Genomic DNA, 6,000 nt, shown 5'->3' on the forward strand with positions numbered 1-6,000 from the left:
TCTTCATGAAAGTGTGGGGACTTTTCCCATGAACAATCAGGACCTTCATACTTCTCTCCAACCTGTCTCCAAGCTCCTGAGATTTGAAGCAGAACAAGAAATGGAGGCTTTGCTCCTCCTTTCCTTGGCCGCCTAAAACTAGAGATTTTCTTAACTTAATCCATAGCTTCAACATCCCATGACTTCAGCCTTCTGCTGGCAACCATGCTGATAATAAAGATGCTGACAGCAGAATGTAGTCAACAGCAGTGCTGTTGTTAAGGACAATGTGCATAACAGGCATTGACTTGCTCTGCCATGCCAACAGCATCTATTGACATAAAAACCTGCCAGTGTCCTACAAGTTCCAGAGAAAACTCTGGGCATGTGTTAGCTGAGTCTGAAAGGATCTATTCTTTCCCCTTCATTCATCAGCTATGCACTTAGCACATACAGATAAGAATTTCACACAGTTGCCATCCAAAATTTCAGGTGGATAGGGCCGTATTATTGTTTTATTGTGGCATACATGATGATCTGTACGTTTGGCTCCTCCTTGGAAAATTTCTAGCTGAGAAAGGCCTTAGGAATTGCTCCCACTATTGCTGTCCTCCTGTAATCTTTCAGCCCTTGGCCTAATGACCCAAGAATGGCCACAAACACTATATTGTTCAAGGGCCCTTGTTCCTTGAATACAAGCAGACCAACTGCTCCTGACCTCAAGTTTGTACGAAAGGGCCTGGCACAGCCCCCTTCTCTCATTCAAGATTAGACCTTGGTGAACCTGTGTTATGTTTTGGGCTATTTTTCCATAGCTGTGCTTTTCCTCCCTCATCAGCTTTCATCAGGTGCCTGCTCACATTTGTGTCAGAAGGGATGAGATAATGTGACATTTTATTAGTATGATGCATTTTCAGAGCCTTGAAATGAAGTTTTAAATCTGAGAAAAAATTACTTTCTAGGCAAAAGAGGAAAGGAGCCACCATGTAGAAGGCAGCTTCAAGCCTATCCATGATTACCGAGCAAATGAACCCAGATCAAATGTAAAATTCTGTTCTTTTTTTCTTACATGAAAGCCTGTTTTGCAAACATGGTTAGAGCTCCAAAAGCCAAGCTGGGCTTTATACACATAACAGTGTGCAAATTCTTATTGAACAAGTCATGGGACACCTGGGACAGTCCATGCACTCTTCACAGCCCTTCCCATAACCGGGGGACAATTCCTCCACAGGTCCTAGCAGACAGGGGGCTTGCCACAGACGGATAAGGATTCTTTGTGTATCCTTTGTACACTGCTCAGAAAGGAGTAAAATATGGGTTTAATCTTTCTGACCCACAGGTGTGTCTGAGACAGCTGTAGGTTGCAATAAGATCCTCTAGTCTCATTGCAGAGCTTCCCAAGAGGTTAAGCCTGGGGTCAGAGGCCACCTTCCTCTGAGGTCTGGTTTATAAGGAGGGGCAATTCTTTGTGCAGTCATCTTCACTCTCACAAATGATTGCAGAGTAATGTAGAGACAAGCCCATATGGTGACTGATACCACAAACATGTCCTGGCCTCGGCTTGCCAAGGGTTTTCTTTGCAACTGAACATGGACCTAAAGAAACTTTAGGCAGCATTCAGACACCATGTAGAAACCCTCAAAAAATGAAAAAACCTAACAAAGGATAGCAACCAGTCCCTGGGAATTCAGGGCAAGTCAAACCCTTGAAAACTGATGAGAGTGACATCTTCCAAAGAATCTACCTGACAATGGAAAATGAGGGTACACCCCACAACCAGATTTTGATCGTGGTGGAATCCAGGACACATGTTAATTCCATTCCAAAGTTTTCCATTTTAGCATTGGCTTCAGAAACTGTTGATCCATGGATTGACCACTGCAGATTGCAGAGAAGTGGACATCTGTGGTGGAGCATACCCTCCGCTCAGGACAAACACCCAGGGGGGCTTGGTCTGGCAAGCCCATGTGTCCTGGGGCAGGAAACAGGACTCATTCAAAGGAGATTTTTTCAGCATTTTAACTGCCATCCATGGGTGTGGTCAGGGGAAGCTTCTCAGGTTGAGGAGCTCTGAGACTTTCCTTATCTTTGGTCTCTTGGCTTAAGAGCAACTCTATTACAAACTAGGTGATGTGTTTCTTAAGGGTTTTTATAAGAACAGCTATTTCCATGAAGGACCAATGGGACTCTGTGACTTACAGCATCAGGCTATGCGCCAGGACAAGGGGCACATTCAAAAAGGCCATTTCAACTGCAGTGACGTGTAATGAGCCACCAGCACCAACAGTGCCTGGGGTACACCCATTTTCTCAGTTGCAGAACAAGAACATGCAGCTCAGATGACAGCAGCGGATTGGATCTGCTCCTCCTCCACTCTCACTGAGGACCAAGGAACCTGGACTCAGAGGAAGAGGTTTGGTATGACAGAAGACAGCAACAAATATTAACATGGCAAGAAGCCTGTAAGCACATCAGCACATTCTGATGGGTTCTTGCACGTGTCTTACAAAGCGTGGAAGAGGATTTAGCGCACAAAGTTGTCAATTCATTTAACAGCTTCCCAAAATAATTTTGAATTCAAAAAAATCAATGGGAAAAGTTCATATTTCATTGATTTTGAAACCCAACAAAGACAAAAATCAATTGCACCACCACCACTCTGGTTTCCCTCTTAAACACTGGCACCAAGGTGGTTTTTTCTGCTTCTTGCACCACATGCTGCCTAATAGCATGAAAAGAAAAAAAAAAAATCCATGTTTCTTAAACTAAGCCAGTGCTCCATGGAGCAGAGGATTCACAGCAACTCTAGAGCAGTAGCTGGTGCTTCAGCCATGCACTGCACACAGGCTGGCTTTCTTACATCTCTTTCAAACCCTTCCTTCTGCATCCCATGCCTTCATATTCTGGGTAAGCTACTCTCTGGCCAGTGAATTTGCTAACAGGTTAAAACTGTCCTGTAATGAAAAATGGTTGGGGCTATGTTACATTGTGGACACCATATCAGTAGCAGGAGCACGTCATCCCCTGTATTGGCCTCCTAAGGGTCTTCCACAGCAATTCAGACTCTCCTGCAGCCATCCTGTAGCTGCCCACCTTCACAAGCAGTGCCTGGCATGGGGTTGTGGGTGCTCAGCTCATGGCCAGCAAGTGCTGGTGTGGCTGAGGGTGCCCCTCCTCTAACCTCCCAACAGCTTCTGTCTGGTGGGCTGGCAAACAAGGCTTCACACTATGATTTGTCTTCACTTTGAGAGTGCAAAATGCTGGAGCTGAAGGTCCCCAGCTTCAGGGGATGTTACCAGATAGCACAGCTAAAGACCTTGATAGCACTGTCCAATGGGGATAACAATAAATGCTGGATAAAGATAGAATAAAATTTTACAATTCCCCTAAGGTCAATGTAATAATTTTCTTAACAAAACAGCTGAGACCTACTAAAAAAAAGTCTCCTATGGAGTAGTGTCTCTTCCTTTACAAATCTGGGACAAAGTGAAGAGTGCCAGATTGTCTCTTCCCCCTGAGCAGTTAGCAGAAATCCATGCTTCCCTCCAGGAGGATCTGATCCTGGTTTATAAAAATGGGGAGGGGGAGTGGGGGATGGGGTGTGGAAAAGAACTATAAAGTAAATTAAGATCAGCTGTTAATGAAAGTTAATAGTTTAATTAAAGGAGTGAGCAGCTTGTGCATGGAGAGACGCATCCGTCTCTAGGATACACGTGGCTTCTGTCCAGATCTGGCAGGATCCAGGAAGCACATATGGGATGAGTGCTTCTGGTGCAAAGTCTGACCCCAGACTGCTCTGATGATGGTGGTAAGACAGAGACAGTTTCCCTGGGAAGAGGCCTGTCATCAGGACACCACACAAAGCCTGCCACCTCCCTCAGCACTGAAGACTTGACTTTAAATATCTAGTTGTGTTGCAAAATCATTTTTCTGATATGTGTCATGTTTTGGGATTAAGTGGATGATAAAACACTGGTTATCCCTTTAAATATTAATTTATTCAGGTTATCCTAAAAGTTGAATTTACAAGAATATTATCTCTTGTTTTAAAAAAAGTGCACAGCCACAAAAAGACTTTGGCACATGCAACATATACCTATCACAGAATGGGCCAGGTTGGAAGGGACCACAGTGGGTCGGTCTGGCCCAACCTCTCTGCTCAAGCAGGGTCATTCTAGAGCACCTATATACCCACCCTCAGAGCAGTCAAAAGAATTCAGATAGAAAGAAGTTAATTTGTTGAGGAGAAAGACACAGCTGTGTGCAAAGAACAGGGTGGTCTTTCATAGCCTGGGGTTTCTTTCTAGAGGGGTTTCTTCTACATACAGTGTGTATTTTGTCCTGTATGTTGTACAGAGTCCTACACTCAGTCTCTGCCCTCTCCTCTGCCCCATTCTACACTCTGTCTCCCAGCTACACGTACCTCTTGTCTTTGCTCCTCTCACCACACACCCTCTTTAAGCCCCTCTTTGTGTTGTTCCTGTGGGGATATGGGTTTAGCTGTTGCTCTTTGCCAACACTTCACATAAACTGCAAGCTTGGAGTAACTCTCCATGATAATTGATTTGTATCCCAGAATGTGCAGAAGCAGTTTTGCTCTGGAGATAACAAGGGGAATAACTTGGAATGGCAGAAGCACTTCAGCCTGGAGAGCCTTGGGCTGCCTATCTCTGGCTGTCAGTGTGCTCCTGGCAGAGGGAGGCTATGGCCATTTTGCACAGGCTCTGGTCTGTGTGGTTTCTCACATTCATTTTTGCACTGCTGACCATCTTGCAGCTACAGAGCAGTAGCTTCCAGAAATCCCAGTCACACAAGTTGCTCACAGCGTTGTTTACCAAATACACCAACCTCACCCCAAAGGTCAGGAGCAGAAACAAGGTAGGAAAACACACCTCATCTCCACATGCCACCAAGAGATTTGTCAGGGTTCACCACTGTACCAGCCACCTGAGCCACACACAACAGGAGTGACCCCACATCACTCAGCACAGCTGACAGCAGAGAAGACCCAGCTGGCAGCGCTTAAGGTCTCACAGTAGAGCCCTAACATACCATGTACTTCCCACAGACTGGGCATTCCAAGCCTCTCCTTCCACCTGCCTAATTGCTCACAACTGGGAAATTAGGATTTTGGAAACTGTTTCCTGGCTACCGAATTTCCCTGCGGTAGGCTAGCAAGTCCCAGAGCTATGAGAGGGTCAGACCTGCTGGTCCCAGCCCTGCCCAGGCTTACTCCAGGATCTTCAACAGTGCCAGGCAACTCCTCAAATGCAAGTGGGCATTAGTGATCTCCCAAAGCCACTGCAAGGGCTAATTGCTTGACCCTTGTTTGCAATGCTGTCCAGAAGATGAAGGCATGGTTCAGCACACTCATTATGTGGCTCATTCCAGAAGCAGTATTTACTGGGCAAGGGAAATGGCATCCCAGGAGTGGCAGCCTTACCAAGCAGCCTCCTTCCCCAGCATCATGCGGTTTTGCTCACACTGCAAGAACAGTAAACCCTGCAGTGCTTAGATTCCCTTTCAGTTGGTTCTGCTATAAACCACTGCATTCCCCTTTCAGCTGCTGTCCCTACTGCCATCATCTCACTGGTTTCAGCTGCAACTAGAAATGGACTGAGACCTCATTCTATATGGTTATACTCCCATGGTATTCTATTTAACATCTTCCTAGGGCCCCCTCAAGTACTTTCTTGAGAAGGAGAGTGTAGGGATGGCTCCATGTCCTACAGGGCACAGACAGCACTGCAACTGCTGCTGGTGGACTAGGGAAAGAAAAGCCATCAGCTGCCACAGCCATCCCTGGGGAAAAGACCAATGCTCCCCTCTTCTCCACTGGCTGGCAGAGCATTATCTCTTTGGCATCTCCCCTCTGCCCAACACTATCCCGTGGATCGCCATGCCTCCAGGCTTCCAAGGCTGCCACCTGTCACCTACTACCCTCAGAAGCCTGGCAGCAGCTCCCTGGCTCAAGTCTGTGACAAACCCACTGCTCCCAAGGGAGGTCAAGGCATAGCTTCC

Source organism: Corvus cornix, chromosome 5 (genome assembly GCF_000738735.6).
Source record: "Corvus cornix cornix isolate S_Up_H32 chromosome 5, ASM73873v5, whole genome shotgun sequence".
NCBI lineage: Eukaryota > Metazoa > Chordata > Aves > Passeriformes > Corvidae > Corvus > Corvus cornix.